Source organism: Natator depressus, chromosome 14 (assembly GCF_965152275.1).
Source record: "Natator depressus isolate rNatDep1 chromosome 14, rNatDep2.hap1, whole genome shotgun sequence".
In the NCBI taxonomy this organism is placed as follows: domain Eukaryota; kingdom Metazoa; phylum Chordata; order Testudines; family Cheloniidae; genus Natator; species Natator depressus.
Window position 1 is genome coordinate 41,435,966 of NC_134247.1, and position 20,282 is coordinate 41,456,247.

General features: G+C 52.7%; 1 pseudogene; it reads right to left on the minus strand.

Moving 5' to 3' along the window:
* Window positions 1-1,192: 1,192 nt before the first annotated feature.
* LOC141998469 (zinc finger protein RFP-like) lies at window positions 1,193-11,657 on the minus strand (annotated as a pseudogene).
* Between the last annotated feature and the right edge of the window lie 8,625 nt (window positions 11,658-20,282).

Consider the following 20,282-nt stretch of genomic DNA (forward strand, 5'->3'; position numbering starts at 1 on the left):
CCACGCATTGTCTAGGGGGTTTAGGCCCCTAACTCAGCTTTGCAGAGTTGCAGACAATGATTTTCTGGTTGCCTACAAATTAAGCCCTGTGACGCTCAGCATTGCAACACCAAGTCACGGATTGCTCCCTGTGCAACCAGTCACCTCTCCGCAGAGCACAGCTGAGCAATTCCTGATTGACAGGGGTGTGCACAGGACAGAGACAGAGCACAGGCTGGAGAGTGACACATCCCAGGAAAACCCAAAATCTCTTCCCAGGGGCTCGATATTCCCTGGGCGCTGGGGGGACACAAGCAAGTAAGAAAGCAAAGCCCAGGACTCTGCACTCAACAACTGCAGCTGGGACAGGAAAGTGGAACAAACATGAAGAATTGTTTGTAATGTTTTATTTACAGTAAGTAACTAAAGGTGGAAAGTAAAGGGAGCCGAGAAGGAGCTTTAATAACCACAGCATGGCCAGGAGCTCCCCAGCCACTGAGAAGAGTTTTCTTAATGGCACAACAGTACAGTTGTCCAGGAATGAATATAGGGAATTGATGAGTTACAGTGTCACCTTCAGTAACTATGAATAAATCTCTGTCCCTCTCATGCTCCTTTCCTCACTTCTGATCCCTGTTTATTTTCCTGTGTCTCTCCCACTCTCCTCCCCGCCCTGTCACAGATCATCCCCCATGGCTGCTCCCTTCTTTCCCCTGATTTTATCCCTTCCCCTCTTGCTGCCCCCAGGCTGGTTCCCCTGTCAGGGACATTTTCCTGTCACTCTTCTCATTTCTGTTTTCCACCATTTCTCATAGACACTCCCTTTATTCTTGTTTTATTTTCATTCACATTTTTCTTCCTGCTTCTTCTAATTCCCTCTGGTTCAACCCACCCTGTCCCTGCCTCCCCCAGTGCTGCCAACCTCAGGAGTTTAAAAAAAAATCATGAGACTGCCCCAGTGACGATTGTTTTAAGGTTATATGATGTTTGGGTTTTTTTTGTCAATCTCCACCCATCTCCCCCTCCCCCCCTTTTCTGACAGTTACAGGGTTACCAGCTGTCCTGTAGTTACAGGGAAAGGTGACTTGGGCCCCTGGGGCAGGAGCTCTGGCTGGGAGACCCCGTGAGATCCAATCCCACAGATCTGCACAAACCACTCCCTGCTGCCGCTTCTCCCCAGCCCCCCAAACCCTGATTGATTCGTGCTGGGTCCCTGCCCAGCCCCCACCTCTGCCCCTCCTGCAGCCCCAGGGGTTCCTCCCCCTCCCCCTCCCATGCCTGGGGCTGCAGGGAGGGAGGGGAAGGAGCTTCCAGGGCTCATAGAGATGAGAGGCCAGGGGCTGGGTCGATGGGAGTCCTCCCAAGGTCATAGACACTGGGGTCCATGAGGCTAGAGAGGCTGATTTCCGGTTCCCCCCCTCTGCTGTGGGTCTCAGGGACACAGGCGGAGCCGGGATTCCGTCCCCACCTGGAGCCAGGGGCGGATTCTCTCCCCAGGGACGGAGCCCAGCGGGAAAGTGAAGATCGGGGCCTCGTCACCACCACCGATAAATGTCACCTGCCCCCGGCCACAGTCCAGACAAACCCGGATCCTGCTGTGGGCCCAGCTCAGGAACAGGGGGGTCACAGGGCAGGTGAGAGCCTGGAAATGATCCCCGCACCGCTCCACAGCCCAGATCCCCCCCTCAGGGCTACAAATGATATCTCCCTTCCTCCCCACAGACTCTCTGGCCACCCCCACAGCCCAGGATCCCTCACCCCCCACCTCCACCTCCGCCTCCACCTCCCAGCAATGTCTCCCCGAGGTGAATCCCTCACAGCCCAGCACACAGGGCTCAGTGTCAAATCTCTCAGGGTTGTTGGGCAGATCCTGCTCTGTGTCTCCCCATCTCACACTTTTCCCATCCTCAGACAGGACGAGGTAGCGATGAGCCGTGTCTGGATCCAGAGTCACATTCGCTGGGGAGAGAGAGAATCAGAGCGTTAGAGGCAGAGCTCAGCCCTGGGGGAGGCTGGGAACATTTCTCAATCTCCCCAGCAGCCCTGTTCTGGCTGGGACAGGCCTGGATCCCAGGGAGCTGCCTCTGTCCTGGGCACCTGAGACTGAGCAGGGATGTCACTGCACTTCCTCAGTCTCTGTAAGGAGACCCACTTCATTAATTTCCCATTTGCCTGCATAAGCTTCAGCTCCCAGCTACCCCTGCTGATTCTGCTCCATTCCCAGCAGGAGAGAGACACCAAGAAAGGTTTTAGTGGGGAAGGAGCAGTGGAAGCAGGTACAGTTTTGAAGCCCAGAGGAAATCTCCCTCCTCTAATGCAGTCTCCCCTCCCAGGGCTGGGAAGAGAGAGGAAGATGCAGCATTGGGGAAGAGCTGATTAACACCAGAGAGTAGGAGGTGGCATTCAGTGAGGTAGCCCCATCCCCAGCCCAGAGAGAAGGGAGAAGCTGGCAGCATCAGAGGGAGAGGATCGCCCCAATCCAGGAAGCAGGGAGCAGCTCCAATGGGAGAGCCCAGCCCTGCCCAGAGGAAAGGCGGGATGCTGGAGAAGAGCAATGGGGAGACTTCCTGCACCGGGGTAAAGCAGAGAGATGTGTCAGTCCTCAGGGCAGACAGCTCTGTTCGGGTGCTGCTCAGGGAGAGTGTTTCTGTTCATTAGCATGGGCATGAACTCAGCACTAAGGTTGGTGTCAGGATTATTTGTGTGATGTCAGCTTGGGATCTCCCCAGGTGTTCCGGCACCTTGGCAGAAGTTGGGGAGGGGGGTACTAGGTCACACCACCTGTGGCCCTGCCCTCTCCCTGGCCCTGCCCACTCTCCACTCTTCATCTTCCCGCCGAGGCCCTGCCCCTGGCCAGGCTGGGAGCCTTAGCCACTATGGAGAGCCCCTGACCCTCCACCTTCCCATGTCCCCACTCTCCGGCGTGCACCACCCAGGGCAGGTGGAGGGTCCAGGGGGAACAGGAGCAGGGGTGGGGCCACTGAGAGGGACAAGCACCAGGAAGAAGCTGCACTACACAGGGCGCAGTTGATCAGCCGCCCCTCCATGAAGCACAGCCAATGCTGCGATGCTCCACGCCTGCCCAAAGCTTGCACTTTGGGGGGCCAACATGGCCCCCTGCCCCCAAACTATGCCCATGTTCAAAAGAGGGTGAGCTTGGCCCCCTGGCCCCCCATTTTCCAGTGCCCCTGGATCTCCTCACTGTGAACAGGTTATTTTTAGGGCTGTGTGTGCCACAGTCACTGGTGATTTGGTTGGTAACTTTCCTTATAATCTCATGAAGATGTTTTCACTGGAATTTTCTCCTAATGTAAAGACAATCTCCAGCTGCAAACTCACCCTGTCTGAGTGCTCCTAGGGATTCCAGTGCAGAGGGCAGAGTGTCTGGTGGGGGAAAGGAGAAAAGAGACGAGATTTCAGACTTTCGTATTTATAACAGCGTCCCCACTCTGAACGCATAGAACTGTGTTTTCATCATGACAGAGAAACAGATCGAGAGGCCCAGAGACACACTCAGGCATTTAATAGAAACTAACTGAAACCTTCTACTTCCTCTCTCATTCAGATATCTCCCAGCAATAGAACCAACGTCCTTTCAGCCTCACAACCATCCCAGGACACACAATCTGAAAGAGAGATTTACTTTTCCCCTCCTCATCCCCTCCAACCTTCAAACTCCGGTTGGTTTGTTTCATTCACTCATGGCCTTTTGTCATAACCTAGACCCAGATCATACAAAGACTTTGGCAGAAAAGTAACTTTACCCACTTTGGCCAGGGGTCAGGCAGCATCGTGTTGTGCGACGGAGACTTGACAAAATTACCGGAGTTAGTGGCAGATATTGGCAGGGGGTTATGTCATTCAGTCATCATTCAACCCGTAAAATAACACACAATTTTCCACACTGAAAAAACCATAACTTAGCTCGTTAATAAATAATAAACAATAATAATAGTAATAAATTCAACTCAGGTGAGTGTTTTTGAATATCCCTCACTGCCGCTGTCAATATTTTTTTGTGGGATGGGGGCATTGAAATAAATATTTCTCCTAAAAGCATATTTCAGTGCATTGTTGTCACTACTTTTTTATTTTTCTTGTTTAAATAATATGTCTGATGGGAGGATGAGAGTGTGTGTGTGTCCCACCTCTACACCGCTTACCCCATGTCTCTCCCCTGTCTGTGTCCCTTACATGGGAGATCCTCCGTCATGTCACAGGATGTGTGAAGCATAAGAGGGGGGTCTCTCAGTGGCGCAGGGTTTCCCATCGCCTCACTGTGACCAGGGCACCCCTCTCCGGGCAGGGGTGATGCCAGGGTCGATGGGAACCTCCTCTGTCTCCTGACCAGGACAAAGGGACAAGCTCTGGCTGTGGGCCTGTTGTGAGCAGGGGCCAGGGCAGAACAAATTCTTCGGGGGGACGGACTCACCTCTGGTGACTCCCAGAAGTGGCTTCCCACTGTCCCTCATCCCTGCTGATCCTGGGAAGCTAGGCTGAGGGGATCTGTGCAGCTGGGGGAGGGGTACCAATGAGGGGCTAGTGCTGGCTGTGGGGAGCTGTGCAATATGGAGGTGGCACTGAAGAGCTGGAGTTAGTCTGAGGGGGGCTGTGCAGTGTACGGAGGCTGTACAGTGGGGGGTGGCAGTGAAGGGCTGGAGGGAGCTCGGCTGAGGGGGGCTGTGCAGTGGGGTCGGCACTGAGGGGCTGGAGCTAGGCTGAGGGGGGCTGTGCATCCAGCCACAGAGAAGTTAGCAAAGTCCAATACCCCCTGTGTGGAGACAACGGTGAAAGTGGCGTGTGCATAATCAGTGGTTATAAACCAATCAGAGAAGAGAACAATAACATGAAAATAACTTGAAGGAAAAAAGCCCTGCCAATGATGTGTTCATGCATGTGTAGTGTGTGACCTATATAAGGTACTTAATATTCATACCACTCAAAGGTAATTGGAAAAGAACTAGTAAATATGCAGTTTGGATGTGTATAATATTCCAGACATTGTAAGGGGTAATTAGAGCTTCCTGATCCCCCATGACCCACCTATGCCCGGGAGAAGGGAAGTGACCAGCACTTCTTTCTATATGCGATGGCAAATAGCAAATACCCCAATGGCTGGTGATGGGGCATGAGTCGGGGAGGGCTCTGAGTTAGAGAGAAATCTGTCCCAGGTGTCTGGCTTTTGGGTCTTGCTGAAATGCTCAGTGTCCAGCTGACCACCATATTTGGGATAGGGAAGGAATTTTCCACCAAATCAAATTGCCAGAGACTCTGGGGTTTATTTTTGCCTTCCTCTGCCATCTGGGGCACGTATCATTTACTGATTGTAGGGAGCCAGGGTGGCTTCCCTCCGAACCAGAGGGTAAAGAGCCACCTTCTCAGCCTGAGTGGGCGCGGCCAGACCAAGCTTACACCAATCCCCGGAAAGGGAGGGGTGGGACAGGAAGTACAAAGGGTGGGGCCCTTTGCCCCATGAGCGCAGCACCAGTGAGGGAGCCAGACACAGGCTGCTCCCTCCAGATCCTGCTGCCGACCAAGGGGAAGCCCTGGGCCAGGAGAAACCTGACCGGGACGACGGACTCTAGCAACCAGGACTGCCAGCAGCTGAGTACTCGGACGAGCTGGAGGGACCGGAGAGGCCCACTTGAGAGGAGTGCAGGAGGTCAGAGTAGATGGATCATGATGGTACCTTCTGACCTTAAAGTCTACGAGTCTTTTCTTACTTTGTAACTGTCATTGAAAAGCATGTTTCTGGTGCAAACAAAGGTTTGAATTAATCAACCTGTGTGTCTTGGACCCAAATGTCTGGCCTTCTCACCCAGCAATTAAATAAAAGCATCATCTAAGTATGAACCAATTAACCAGCACCATTCTCTTCCCACAGTCTCAGAGGCTCTTCCCAATTTCCATTCCTAGATCCCTTCTGGGTACCTTTGAACTTCCTCAGAGTCTCCATTAGCACAATAGTTTTCTGGGAGAAATTGCTGACATACTCTTCCAGTTCAGGAGAAATCTCCTCTGGCTGCTGGAACTTCCGCTTCTCACACCTGGAGAGAAACAATTTCACGTGATTATATTTCATTGTGTGACTCATGATAAGTTCTGGCTAGTGAGTCGCTGCTCTAATGGGCCTGGAGTTCAAATTCCTCGACTTCTCCCAGCCTCAGAGCAGGTGCAACACAGCCCATGGCCGTACAACCTTCCCTTCTAAGGACTCCTTAATATTCTTCAACTCTGGTCTGGTGAGCTCAGCTCTGGGGACAAAAGGGGAATTGAGTCTCCATGGCCAATTCACTCCTTGGCTTCCCTGCTCTGAGGGACAGGAGGTTCCGATGTAAAGTGCTGTAGAAATCTGTCCACTACGAACTAAACTGAGACACCAACTCCCTCGTCCCCAGCTCATTCCACACAGGTCTCCAAACAGTGCTCAGGCCGGAAAAGACTCAGGTGGGAAAGATGCTTGACCACTGCTGCCTTGGGCTGAATCGGAAGCAGGGCCCCAGTAGTGACAGGCCCATATTCCATCCCCACAATCCTGAGGCAGCCACTCCCCCAGGGATGTGACAGCTCTAGGAAACACGTGAGGTCAGTCTTTCCCACTGAATGGACAATTCCAGAGTCTTCTGTACCAGGGTGAGAACCTCAGGATGAAGTTTATCTGAGAGATTTGTTTCCAAAATCCCCACATATGTTGCTGTGGAGATGCGGTGCGAACATCATCTCCATGCTCTTCCCCAGCATTGCCAAGTATGTGTGGGAGTGAGCGAGAGCCACGTACCTACGCAAGGTGCTTCTGACATCCTAGAGGGGAGAGAGAGAGAGAAGAGAGAGATTAAAAAAAATCTCAGTACCACCTGACACACACTTGGGATTCCAAGAAAGGGATTTTGCAAACACAGGGAAAATCAGCCCTGCCCTGGCCCTGGGGCCATGGTTTCACTGAGATAATGGGGCTTTTCCAGCTCTAATATCAACGTGTCTGTGAGTCTGCAAAGAACAATAGTCATTCACATTTCAGCAATGCACACATTGAGTTACACTCAGATCTCTGACTGCTGGACCCCGGTGCCCGTACTTCAGGAGCTGTCCTGTCCCTGTGTTGGGATTTGGGATGTTTCTAGCTCAGTCTCACCTGCAGGAATTCACTTCCTGGTTTCTGACACTTCCCCTCCATCTCACTGATCAGCTCACTGAGATGGGAAATTCCCTCTGAGAGTTTGGTGATATTTTCATTCTGTATCTTCACAATCTCCTTGTTCAGCTTTTCCAGCTGGGCCAGCTGGAGTCGCTCTTGTTCCTCCAGGAACTGCCGCAGCTGCTGAAATTCACACACAATCCTCTGCCTCTCGGTTTCTGTCTGTTTCTAGAAGAAATAAGGAAAGGGTTGGTCAGGAACACGGATGGAGTCTGATGACCTTTCATACAGTCTTACAAGAGAGAGTTTCTTTACAATCTCTAACACATCTGTGCAGAGACCAGGCCATGAGTCATCAGGCCTAATGCTCAGAGCTGCAGTCAGAAGTCAGGAACTACAGCCGAAGTCGGAGCTGGAGTCAAAGTCAGGAATTTACCAAGGGTTGGGGCTACAGTCAAGCTCAGAAGTCATGCCAAAGCCTGAGCCAGAATCAGTGTCTGGAGTCACACAGGGGATCAGGACTGGAGTCGGAGTCAGGGAGCCACGCGAAGGGTCAAGCCAAAGTCAGACAGCAGTACTGCAGGTCAAACCTGAGTCAGGAACAACGCCAGGGCCAAGCCAGCGTCAGTGTGTCCAGTCCAGCAGCAGATCGGGAGTTCACTCAGTTGTTTGGACAACTTCCCGTGACTCCTGCTGGCGTAATTCATGCAGCCGAACGTCTGCTCCAATCAGGAGCTTCGTAGGCAGATCCTCTGGTGGGCCAGAGTTCCACTAGCCCCTCCCCCGCTGGCTCTGGAGAGCGGTCGGGTTGTCATGAGAGTCTCTGTGGACTGAGGTTCAAAACCCACCATTTTTCCCATCCTGACACTTGACTCTACACTGTGATCACAAAGGAGAGGATTTTCTTACAGCTTCCCATTTGGGCCCAATCTCTCTGCAAGGGCTGTCTCCATGTCTGCTGGGATATAGTCAGTGCGGTTTGGGAGAAATTTTGTGAAAGCCACAAGGGGTAGTAATTAACTCATTAACTAAAATGCATCTTAGATCCTGCAGAAGACGCTGTTGTCCTTCTCCAGGGAGAGAACATTTGTGATATGGGCGCGCATGCGCACACACACACACACACAGTATCCCATGATCATGGAGAAACACACACAAGGCCACAGAGAAATCTACCAATAAACATCCCTCCCAGCTCCATGTCCCAGCAGGGAAAGAACAACAGGCACCGACCAGATACTCCCGGCTTCTCTCCTCTCCAGCCACTTTCAATCCCAGCAGCTTTTCTCTCTCTTCCCTCAGAGTCTTCAAATGGGCTTGTATTTTTTCCTGACAAACAGAAATGATTTGGTGGGTTTATTTTCAGGATTGTAGGGGGTAGATGAGGTGTTTTCCACCCAAAATTCTACACAACAGTCAGTCTTCCTAGATACACTAGGTGGGTAAGGCAATACCTTCTGCTGGCCCAGCTCCTGTTGGTAAAAGAGTCACACACAACTCAGCTCTGGGGAACATACTCTTTCCCAGGCCTGAAGAAGAGCTCTGTGTAAGCCTGAAAGCTTGTCGTCCACCACAGAATCTGGCCATGAGCAGATATTACTTCACCTACCTTGTCTCTCTAGTATCCCGGGACCAACAACAATACTGTGTACAACAGTGGGTCTTTCTAGAGGTAGGACATCAGAGACACCAAGGAAATGAAACCTTATTTATGGAAATTGGGCGGGTTTTGTTTGAAGTTATTACATCCACTTTCTCCATTGACAGGTTTCAGAGTAACAGCCGTGTTAGTCTGTATTCGTAAAAAGAAAAGGAGTACTTGTGGCACCTTAGAGACTAACCAGTTTATTTGAGCATGAGCTTTCGTGAGCTACAGCTCACTTCATCGGATGCATATGCATCCGATGAAGTGAGCTGTAGCTCACGAAAGCTCATGCTCAAATAAACTGGTTAGTCTCTAAGGTGCCACAAGTACTCCTTTTCTTTTCTCCATTGAGTTGAACCAGTGGAAAACTGGTGTCCCATGGCGGTGAATCTATAAAGCTGTTTTTGAGAAGATTTAGCAAACAGTGATACCAATCCCAGAAGCCACCGGGGGCAGCCATGTAGGCTGGGATGCTCAAAGGAGTCCAACTCCATTGACTTTCAGCCCTGTGCCCCGGGGGATGGGACGGGTTGGACAGCACTGATCTAAGGACGAGGGCAAACCCCATTAGATGTGTTGACTTGTGTTAGGAACAGCTGGGGTTTGCCCTAGTGCTGTCCTAGCCCCTTTCCCTGGCAATGGCCTCTGGGTAGCGACTCCAAAGTCCCGAGCAAAGACCCCAGAAGCGGTGGATTCTGGCAGATTTCAAAGGGCTGCCTGGTGGGACGAACGGAACCACGTTGGCTGGTCCTTGCCCATGAACACACGGGAACAGGTCAGACTGGCACTGGTCCGCACGGCCCAGGGGTTAGTTTTGCTGCAGATAAGTCTGATCCCAGTGGCATGTGGCATGGACCTGCTCGGACTGGAGCCCTTGTGGGTGTGGACTGAAGGTGCTCGGGGTCCCACACCATGTTCAGTCCAGTGATCTCCTCTAGTGCAGGCCGCCAGCATCTGAGTTTAACCCTCACGGAGCGGCATAGGAGTTCAGAATCGCAGTGGGAAACCTCCTCTCCCTGCCGGGCCTAGGACCTGTATGGAGCAGTCTTTTCCTCCTACTGTCTGCACGTCATCACTGCTCAGTGCTGCTGAAAGGGTAGAGTAGCTAGTGGTTAGAGCACTGAACTGGGCCTTGGAAAACCAGGTTTTTATATCCAGCTCTGCCACGGATCTGCTGAGTCACCTTGGACAAGTCACTTCCCCTCACTGTGCCTCAGTTTCCCTTCCCACCCTTTGTCTGTCTTGTCCAGTTAGACTGTAAATGGCTCGGGGCAGGGATTGTCCCTCACCGGGTTTTGTGCAAGGCCCCCACAATCGAGGTCAGATCTCATCTGGGGTCTCTAGGGGATGCAAATAACAATAAACACTGTCATACAACCAGTAATACCAGCCACAGCTTGTAACTCCCCTAATCAGCTTTCATGCAGTGAAGGCTACACACAGCTGAATGACAGGGTTACACCATTAAGCTGTAAATAACATCCAAAGTTATTACCCATTAGACTGGACAGCAACTCCCTACCTTGTACTCCTGGGCAGCTTCCTGTATGGGAACCACCATGTGAGCGCGGTGAGCCCGGGATCTGTCGCACACCACACAGATGGGGGTTTGATCCTCTTCACAGAACAGTTTCAGAGCCTCCTGGTGTTCCCCACACACCCCACCCCCTCCTGCTCCCTTCGCTGCCTGGAAACTCAGCTGCTTGGCGATTTCTACGACATTTGCCAGCTGCCTGTTGGGCCTGAGGTTTCTCTGTTGCACAGTTTCTCTGCACTGAGGGGGCCCTGTCGGGTCCCTCCCAGCACTGGGCGATGCAGGCTCGGCAGAAATTGTGCCCACACTCCAGAGTGACAGGGTGTGTGAAATACTCCAGACAGATGGGACATGTCGCTTCCTCCTGGAGACTTTCCACGGGGCTCGCTGCAGCCATGGCTCCCTCCGGGGAGTGGGACAGGGTAAGTTTCCGTTTCCTGAGTTCACACTATGCCCCGCCTGCAGCAGCAAGGGGGGTGTTTCCTTGCCTGAAAGTGACTCCTGCTGTTTGCTGAGCAGGAAGGACCCGACCAATTTCACCCCTGGAGGCTTTGGTGAAAAAATGTATCAGTTCTGGGGGGATCAGACAATATTTTGGTCAGACCAGAACTATTTAATGACACTAGACACTGGGATTCAAAAAGTTGAATCTTTAGAACTGTTAAAATTGTCTGTGAGGAGCTAAATCTCCTCCCTCCCCCAGCAGCTCCCCCAGGGCAATGACGCAGTGCGTCCCCCACCACCACAGGGACCGAGGCTGAGAGTCCATCTGACGGCGGCTCAGGGGCCTGTGGAATGTGCTGGGATCTCAGCCTGGGCCCTCGGGGGGCAGGTGACCCTGTCACACAACCACACCCAGCAAGGCCTGCTCCCATTTACTGCCTGTTTGTCCGTCCCAGCAGAGAGACCAGGGACTGCAGGGAGACCAAGCTCCCGTCCCCCAGGTGAGGGCTGCGGCCCAATGGCTGAGGTGTGCGGGGAGCTCGCACTAGGGGCCTGCAGGGTACATGGCATAGGCTTGCAAATGGGGTGTGCCAGGTGTGCCCAATGCAGGGCAGAGCTCGGGGCGGGGGGGGGCTGCATGCTCCCGCGGGGCAGCATGTCTGGCTCCGCCCTGAGCCAAACGCTGCTCGGAGCCTCATGGTTGGGGGGCCGGTGGGTTTGATAAGGGGCGGGGGCAGCCAGGGGACGGGGAGCAGGGTGGGTTGGATACATAGGCAGCGAGATGGGCTGTGGTGCCCATGCTCCACGGTTCGGCAATGTGGGGTGGGGGCGGGGCGCTCTCACCTCAGGGGCGGCTCCCCCCTCCCCGGCGTCCCTGCGGAGAGTCTCAGCGGAGGCAGGGCAGCTCTGCACGCTGCCTCGGTCCCCCCTCCCAGAGCTGACCCGGTTCCCAGCTGGGGCGGGGGGGGGGCGGTGCCAGAGCTGCCTGACCGCGCCTCTCCAGCAGGGAGGGGGAGGGAGCTGCAGGCAGAGAGAGCAGCAGGAGTCTGTCACTGTCAGACACAGATGTGGGGTGGGGGGATTGTGGGGGCAGACAAAGAGATGGAGCCGGGGCAGGAGAAAGGAGCAGCGATGGGCACCCCGGGGCTGGCATAAAATCCACAGTACAGAGGGGGCTTCCTGGGGAGGGGGTGGGGGGATATAGCAACGCTCCCTTCCCCCACAGACCAGACCCGGGCTGCAGCTGGCTCTGTCCATCACTCCCACCCCACAGAGACCCACACAACCCGCTACCTCCCTGGAAGATCCCCACCAGCCCCTGTGCCCCCGTCACCCCTCTCCAGAGAGCCTCCCCTTTGTGCCTCCAGGCACAGCTCCCCTCCCCCCTGCCTCCCCTGCTCCCTACAATCTTCCCCTTTGCCTTCCCCCTCCCGCCCCCAGCTCATTGGCCAGGAGGCTCCCAGACTGTCGGCCACCAAGGCCAATGGGAGCTGCACCTGGGGCAGGGGACCTGCTGGCAGCCGCAGACCTGCCCAGCCGTGCCTCCCCAGCACAGGGAGGGGGAGCCCCAGGTGAGCAAACCCCGGTCGTCATCATCACAGGCCCAGCGATGCTCTGGGGATTTCATTCCACTGAGGCAAGTAATTTAATCTCCTCTTCCTTTCCAGACACTTTGTGGCTTTTCCTGTCAGAAAACTTACAATGTCTTTGCAAAGAAGTCCAGTGATCAGTTTTCACTTGAGCAGTATATTTTCTGGTTATTCATACGCTCATTTATTTTGTTAACTCAGTTTCCTCGGGAATTTTAAAAGTCACTTGAATTGTACCTGGTTTTTTCCATTGGTCCAAAAACACATGGAAGATGTGCAGCTTTTTATTTCTGTGGGCCAAACCATGTAGCAATGTAAATGTCAGAGCTAGAAAAGCTCTGCAAGGGGATGGGTCCCTCAGGAAATTGTCCTCAAGTCATTCCTTCTTCTGGGCATTCCATTCTATTGTTCCCTCTTCCAGTGATAGAGATCAGTGTCTCCACCCACAGCGGAGATGCAGAAGACTGGGCCAACCCTGCAGCCACTCTGCCTCTACCCCTGTTCTCTGTCTGCTCCCTCTACCAGCCCCTTTGGTCTCCCTGGGATTCCCCCTACCATTACTCCCTCAAACTTCGGCTTGAATAAAGACTGGGAGTGGATGTGTCATTACACAAAGTCAAACTATTTCCCCTTGTTTATTTCCTCCCTACTGTTCTTGTCAATTGCTGGAAATGGCCCACCTTGATTATCACTACAAAAGGTTCCCCCCCCCCCCACCCCCGGTTCTCTTGCTGGTAATAGCTCACCTTTCCTGATCACTCTTGTTACAGTCTGTATGGTAACACCCATTGTTTCATGTTCTCTGTGTATATAAAATCTCCCCACTGTATTTTCCACTGTATGCATCCGATGAAGTGAGCTGTAGCTCACGAAAGCTTATGCTCAAATAAATTGGTTAGTCTCAAAGGTGCCACAAGTCCTCCTTTTCTTTTTGCGGAAACAGACTAACACGGCTGCTACTCTGAAACCTGTCCCTCTGGGTCTTCTTTCTCTGGAGCTTCTCATGAAGTAAAGTTGTCATTACAGGTTCTTATCTCTGTAATGTATTTAATTTTGATGTATTTATTAAGTGTTAATGAATGCACTATGGGAGTCTACCGCAAAGCCCACGAGGCAAACAGCTGCCCCCGCGACCTGCCGTTTGTACAAAGAGCTGGACGCGATACTTGGGGGTGACCCCACCTCCACTCCGAGGGCCACCATGGGCACTTCAGAGCCAAGTTCAATCAAGCAGGAGGAGGAGGAGGAAAGCGGGAGCGAGGGTGCTGAGGAGGAGGGAGACACCCCAGCATCCCTAGATGCATGCAGCCAGGAGCGGTTCTCAAACCAGGAGGAAGGTAGCCAGTCACGGCGGCCAGTGCTTGGGGAAGGACAAACACCAGAGGAGGTTCCCGGTAAGCGGCTTTTATTTTGGGAAGGAAGTTATTCGGTGCAGGCTCTTGGGGTGAGGAGGATTACAGCTGCATGCATGCTATTGTGTAGACTGCTTGCCCTTAAGTACGGGGGAATCATTGCTCTGTCTGGTGTGGACAATGCTGCCTCTGTTAAGTGTTGCATTTTGCCTTTACTGATGCAACCTTGAGATCTCAGCCGTCCATGTTATCACTGGCCGAAAGACTCCAAAGAACCAGAAAGAGGCCACGTAGAAGCAAGGAAGACATGTTGCATGAAGTAATGCAGCATTCAAGTAATGAGAATCAAAAGGTGTAGGAGTGGCGGGAGAGTGAAAGGAGGATCCGCCAGCAGAACGAGGAGCGCTGGCAGAAAAGCGCGGTGCTCCGGCACCAAAGCACGGATCGGCTGAGAAGCACAATGGAGCACCAAGCAGACTCTATCCAGGCACTTGTAGCCATGAAGGAGGAGCACTACCGTGCCCGCCCCCGCCCCGTGCAGCCCTTGTCCCAAAACTCTTTCCCTTGTGCCCCCATGTCACCTCCAACCCACTTTCCCCAACATCCAGGTTTTTACTGCCACCAGCTGCCTCCAACATCTGTAGCTTCACCACCCAGCCCTGAAAACTACGACCCCGACCCCCTGCACTCAACCCCCATCACCATGCAGTATAGCCAGCCAGAAGTGCAGCACTCATTGCACAGCCCTCCAGACAGGACATACGCAAATCTGTGATTGTACCGTTCCCCACCCCACCCCCTTGCCCTTTCTGTTTCCCAAGCAGTTGTGTTTATTTTCAATAAATGAATTTTCTTTTCAATAAATGGATTTTCTGGCTTTGAAAACATTCTTGATTATTCCATAAAGTAAAAGATACCTTAGCCCAGGAAATCAACAAGCACTGCAAGTCAGTGTAGCAAACACAGATTCCTCCTAATATTGGAACCACTGCACTTCACTCCCGTGCAGGGCACCAAACTGGTGGCTTTCAGCCTCAAATTGCTCCCTCAAGGCATCCCTAATCCTTTCAGCCCTGCGCTGGGCCCCTCGAATAGCCCTGCTCTCTGGCTGTTCAAATTCAGCCTCCAGGTGTTGAAGCTCTGAGGTCCATGCCTGAGTGAATCTTTCACCCTTCCCTTTACAAGTGTTATGGAGGGTACAGCACGCGGATATAACCGCGGGGATGCTGTCATCGGCCAGGTCCAGCTTCCCATACAGAGAGTGCCAGCGGCCCTTTAAACGGCCAAAAGCACACTCCACAGTCATTCTGCACGGGCTCAGCCTGTTGTTGAAGCTCTCCTTGTTGCTGTCAAGGCTCCCTGTGTAGGGTTTCATGAGCCACGGCATTAACGGGTAAGCGGGGTCTCCAAGGATCACAATGGGCAGTTCGACTTCCCCTACGGTGATCTTCTGGTCTGGGAAAAAAGTCCCGGCTTGCAGCTTCCTGAACAGGCCAGTGTTCCAAAAGATGCATGTGTCATGCACCTTTCCGAGCTAGGCTGCGTTAATGTCAATGAAACGCCGACAGTGATCCAGAGGCGCTTGGAGAACCACAGAGAAATACCCCTTCTGATTAACGTACTTGGAGGCTAGGTGGGCTGGTGCCAGAATTGGAGTATGTGTCCCACCTATCGCCCCCCCACTGTTAGGGAAACCCATTTGTGCAAAGCCAGCCACAATCTCATGCACGTTACCCAGAGTCACTGTTCTTCTGAGCAGGATGCGATCAATGGCCCTGCAAACTTGCATCAACACGATTCCAACAGTTGACTTTTCCACTTCAAACTGGTTAGCGACAGATTGGTAGCTGTCTGGAGTTGCCAGCTTCCAGACTGCAATAGCCACCCGCTTCTCCACCGTCAGGGCAGTGCTCAGTCTCATGTCTTTGCGCCGCAGGGTGGGGACGAGCTCCTCACACAGTCCCCTGAAAGTGGCTTTTCTCATCCAAAAGTTCTGCAGCCACTGCTCGTCATCCCAGACTTGCATGACGATGTGATTCCCACCACTCGGTGCTTCTTTCCCGAGCCCAAAAGCAGCGTTCCACGGTGCTGAGCACGTCCGTGAATGCCACAAGCAATCTCGTGTCGTGTGCGTTACTCGAGTCAAGACTCCTCAATGTCCGTTTGGATCTTAAGGAGTAACTCAACTGCCAAACGTGACATGCCGGTGAGACTCGTCAGCATATTCCTCAGCAGTTCGGGCTCCGTTCCCGCAGACCGAAAGGGAAGACACAGCGCGCAGTACAAAAAACATTGAAAGATGGCGCCAAATGTGGACGGAAGCACTGGGATTGCTGGGATGCGAACTGATGCATCACGGGGCGTTGGGACAGGACCCAGAATGCCCCCCCTGCCCCCTTTCCACAAGCCACAGTGCCAGGATGGGAAGAGGTGCTCTGTGGTGTGGAAGTATAACATTGTATAAGTATAAGGTTGTGTAAGGGGACATGCTGGATACATTGTATATGAGAGGGCATGCCAAAACATGTTACAAAGTATCTGAGGGAGCACACGGAGGGACAGTTAGCTTTTGAATGGAGAAGCAATTAAGATAGAGCCAGCACCTCTAAGAAGCAGGCATCAGAATGGAAGGTGTGAAGGGCAATTAGTTAAGTTAACTAGAAGCTGTTAAAGGAGATTGTTAAGGGTGGCAGGTAATTGAAGATACGTGACTGGTCTCAGGGATCTCGAAGGGTGGTGACTAAAATCTTTTTTCTTCTTTTGTCTGTAACTTCTCTGTAACTTGTTCTCCAGCAAGCTGTATAAATTAAGAGACACAAGCCCCACTCGGGGGGTTCACTTCTAAATGTATTAGAAGAGCAGCTTTGCTAATAAAACAGAGTGGTCTGATAAATTGTGAGTCTGAGTCAAACTTTGACAGTAGGAAGTGACACAGGGAGGGCAATTCAGAGGACAACTTTGGGCACCAGACACTGTTGAGCCTCCTAGGGCCCTGGGTCAGAGCCCAGTAGAGTGGGTGGGCCCAGGCTCCTCTTCCACTGCCCACCTCCCTGCCCTTCTGATTAAAAGAGGGCCAGGACTGCAAGACCTGCCCACTGGGAGGGGGCACTAAGTATGCTAACCACTAGGCCACCTAACCCACCGATGACTCAATTACACTCTCACATGAGGATGCAATTGTGTACAAAAATTTTCTTCTCAGGGGAAAGAAAACGACACTTACAATATCTAGATCTCGTTTCCCTAAAACATAAACAGAAATACATATAAATGTTTTTTTATGAGCTTCCCTTCCCTTATGTGTTCTTAAATTAAGTTAAGACGGAGTGATTGTTGCTATTCAGCTTCCATTTTTTGATTGCTTCCTTCATCCCCCCCAATAATATTTTGGTTGAAGTTTATTTAATTTAGACTTACCCCAAATTTGATAAAACTAGATTAACACACCCTGATTAAGCACAGCCCCATTCCAGTCAGGAACAGATGAAAACTCCTCTGGGCTCAAGTGGCCTCATTCCTGCAGGGCCTGCTCCACTTGGAGGAAACAATCTTGAAGGGGAGAGGTTGTCACACGAAGCGGGGGCAGCCAGCAGGGAGGCTGCTGGAAGTCAGAGGAGCTGATTCTTGCAACAGAGCCACTGGAAGGAAGAGAACATGTGACCCTCTCCTACTCACAAGGACCCTTCAGACCAGGTACAAGCAGGGACGTGCACAGGAATTTAAATCAACCCCTTTTGGAGGGGCACATTCTGTTACCCCCCTCAGGAGCTTGCTCCCACCACAGTCCTAGCCACAGAAGGACCTTCCCCTTTCCCCTATCCCCGCTTGCTATTCCCTCCCCAACAGGAGCTCACTCTTTCCCCCACCACAGCCAGAGCTCACTCTGCCGCAGGGCTGGCGCAACCACTCGGCGAAAAAGGCGGTCACCTCGGGCTCCAAGTGGTTGGGGGCAGCGGTGGAGCGGAGGTGAGCTGGGGCACAGGGAGGGCCGCCTGCAGCAAGTAACGGGGAGGCCGGGGCGGTGCACAGGGGACCCGCTACCCAGCGCAGCTCCCGTGAGCACCGTCCCGCTCTGCTTCTCTCCCTTACGCACACCCCTGGGTAGAAGCTGACTGCAGCAGGGAGTGGCTGAAGATGAACCCTGCCCTGGGATCTCCTTGTTCTTAAACTTCTGTCATGAATTCACTTGGCTGGTGCTACATTCCCAGCTTCACAACCGTCTCTAGACTCTTTAGTCTGCCAGACTCCCGAGGCCTCTCGCTCTTCCTCCTGGATAAGCCACGTGGCTGCACCCCCTCCTTAGGCTGGAGCTCTCGGCCTGCAGCGCTCCGACTTCACACTGTGAGCTCTGTTCAGTGCGGCCAACTGAGACACTCCTGGTAGAGACTCACACACGCTTCAGGGACAAACACACCTGAGCAAGCGTTTGCAGAAACCCTCAAAGAGCGTTGTCAGAACAGTCGGGTGTAGTAGTCAACTGGACGCTGCCTAGGAAGTTGTTAGGTTATCCGAGAGAAATGAAGGTTCAAGCATAGATCATTCTGGTCAGCCCAGAGCCCAGGCAAGCAGCAGCGAACCTCCTTGTTCGAGCTCTGTCTGTCTCTCCGTCTGACCTCCTTGGTCAGACTCCAGGTCAGAGCCCCGACTCCTTCCAGCAGCCAGTTCTCATCCCCAGCCTCAAACCTCTCCAGTTCTTTACTGAGCTGGGGAATGTTGCTCAAGCTTCCCTATTTAGAAGTGGGGAAAGCCCTCTGAGTCGTTACTTGCTAGACAGCCATGTCCTGGTTTCTGGATTTGACGTTATCTTCTTAGATGCTCCATCGATATGGGGATTAAAGCCCAGACGGTAAATGGCTCAGTGAAAGAGCAATAGTGTGTTGGACTTGAGCAAAGAGTCTCTCTCTGTGTGAAGTGGCCTGTCTACACTGGCAATTCTCCGTGCAGTAATTTGCTGGCTCAGGGGTGTGAAAGATCACACACACACACGCCGAGCGCAGCAAGTTTGAGCGCTGTAAAGCCCCAGTGTAGACAGGCTCTGAGCATCGACCTGGTTTACCAGGAGTGCTGGGAGATCTCTCTCCCCAGTGCTCGCGGGTGACCACAGAGGCAGCGCTTTGCTGTCTAGTGCAGACAGAGCCAAATGCTTCACAGCCACTGCGCGCCTCCGGAGGGAATTCTGCTGAAACCAGCGGGCTCTCAGCTTGGCGTGGAGTTCTGGGAGATGGTGCGTTTAAGCACACAGGAGTCTGGAGGTTCAGCTCTACACCAGGGGGTTAGGCAGTGGGTTTCACACCTCAGATAGGGGGAGAGTCCCCAAAGAATATTCCTAGGGACCCCAAGACTGGAGCAGTGGATGGGCTCTGTTCTGGTCCCAGAGGCTTGAATTATCTGGGGATCATTGCAACACCAAGTCCCTTCATGGATTGTCCCTGTGCAACCAGTCACCTCTCCGCAGAGCACAGCTGAGCAATTCCTCATTGACATGGGTGTGGACAGGAGAGAGACAGAGCACAGGCTGGAGAGTGACACATCCCAGTAAAACCCAAACTCTCCTCCTAGAGGCGCGATATTCCCTGTGGGGATTGGGGGGACACAACCAAGTCAGGCAGGAAATCCCATGGCTCTGCCCCCGACAACTGCAGCTGGGACAGTAAAGTGGAACAAACAAGAAGAATTGTTTGTAATGTTTTATTTACAGTAATTACTAAAGGTGGTAAGTAAAGGGAGCTGAGAAGGAGCCTTAATAACCACAGCATGGCAAGGAGATCCCCAACTACTGTGAACACCTTTCTTAATGGCACTAAAATAGCACCAATGGCCAAGAATTAATACAGGGAATTAATGAGTTACAGTCTCACTTTCAGTCACGGGTCATAAATCTCTCTCTTCCCTTTCCTTTCATATTCTCCTTTTCTGTTCATTTTTCTAACCCTCACTTCTCATCCCTGTTTATTTTCCTGTGTTTCTCCCACTCTCCTCCCCTCCCTGTTACAGATCAGCCGCCCTGGCTGCTCCATCCCACCCCCCTCCACCCCCAATTTTATCCCTTCCCCTCTTGCTGCCCCCAAGCTGGTTCCCCTGTCAGGGATAGTTTCCTGTCACTCTTCTCATTTATATTTTCCACCATTTCTCCTGGACTCTCCCTTTCTTCTTGTTTTATTTTCATTCACATTTTCCTTCTTGCTTCTTCTAATTCCCACTGGTTAAACCTGCCCTGTCCCTGCCCCCTCCCCCCCCCCCCCCCCCAAGTGCTGCCAACCTCAGGAGTTTAAAAAAATCACGACACTGACCGAATGATGATTTTGTTAAAGTTATACAATGGTTTTTCCAGCAATCTGCACCCCCTACCCATCCCCTCCACCGCCCCCGCGTGTGTGGGGGACCATGACAGTGCGACCAGTTGTCCTGAAGTGACTTGGGCCCCTGGGGCAGGAGCTCTGGCTGGGAGACCCCGTGAGATCCAATCCCACAGATCTGCACAAACCGCTCCCTGCTGCTGCTTCTCCCCAGCCCCCCAACCACTGATTGATTCATGCTGGGTCCCTGCCCAGCCCCCACCTCTGCCCCTCAGGGCCCCTCTGCCCCTCCTGCAGCCCCAGGGGTT